The 1,145-nt window shown below is 39.8% G+C and overlaps 1 pseudogene; it reads right to left on the bottom strand.

Moving 5' to 3' along the window:
* Positions 1-268: 268 nt before the first annotated feature.
* Positions 269-387, bottom strand: LOC145038060 (5S ribosomal RNA; annotated as a pseudogene).
* Between the last annotated feature and the right edge of the window lie 758 nt (positions 388-1,145).

Below are 1,145 nucleotides of genomic sequence, written 5' to 3'. Positions count from 1 at the left end.
TAACAAGGCTAAAAGATAGCCAAAAACAAGTCTGACTTTGATTGAATCGGATGGATGTATAAGATAGAAATTTTGGGTATTACTATGGACTCGTAGTGTCCGCATCAAGTTTGGAAGATTGTCCTCGGGACATCCTCCTTTAAAACTTGTAACTGATGATGTTCGGACCTCAAACCTATTTCTGAAAAGTGAATAGTTCCTTGCGGTGGGTCAGCCAATTCATTTATGTGAGGTAGAAGGTAATGATTTCTAATGGAAGTCTTGTCGAGGTCTGCACTACGAGGACCTCCCAAGGTATCACCCATCCTAGTATTACTCTCTCCCAAACACGCTTAACTGCGGAGTTCTGATGGGATCCGGTGCATTAGTGCTGGTATGATCGCACCCGCTGAAGTCTGTCTTCTTGAAGAATAACACTGAGCTCTCAAAGGTGAGGAGCTTGGTCTTATCATTCTGTTGTTGAGTATCTGTTAAGTTGTCCGAACAGTTCTTGTATCTCCATTGGTGTGAGACCGTAGGGCGATCGGTTTACAGGAGTAATATTGGGTTCTAAGTATGTTCGCATGACGATGCGATCACTCGTAGTCTTGGGCAGTTCTCCGTCCTTAAGTTCATATTAGAAGTCATACATGGTTCATCAATCGCAGTCTCGTGTATACGAGTTGTATATAATTAAGATTGAAAAGGTAATCGAATAACTGATTCTTCTTTAAGCTCACATCCTAATGAGGAAAAGAAGTTAAAGTGGAATCATCAATTTTAAACCTGTAGAACCTTGATTATATACCACCCCTATGTATACATTCTACAGCGATAGATCAACCATATGAATCTTTGGATTGCACTTGACGTACTGTACAAGTGGTACTTTGGGAAGGTGTGCTGAGATTTCTTCGGAAAGGATTAGAAACATGAGGTACTCCATGAATGAGTACTTTGGTGTTTTGGAATGACAGCTTCGCTAGAAAGACAATTTCGGAGAAAGAGATGTGCGCATGAGACTGGTATTGCAAGGATCGAATTGACTCAAGTTGTGTCATAAATTAGGAATCATATGAAAACTAAAGACATTAGATTTGAACATAAGGCGTTACAGACAAAATACAACATTGCAACCTTTAACAAAGTTACTGTACTTTAGATTT

This window comes from Lactuca saligna, chromosome 3 (assembly GCF_052625555.1).
Source record: "Lactuca saligna cultivar CGN05327 chromosome 3, ASM5262555v1, whole genome shotgun sequence".
Classification (NCBI taxonomy): domain Eukaryota; kingdom Viridiplantae; phylum Streptophyta; class Magnoliopsida; order Asterales; family Asteraceae; genus Lactuca; species Lactuca saligna.
The sequence above is the reverse complement of the archived record's forward strand: the minus strand, read 5'-3'. Positions and strand labels throughout refer to the sequence as shown.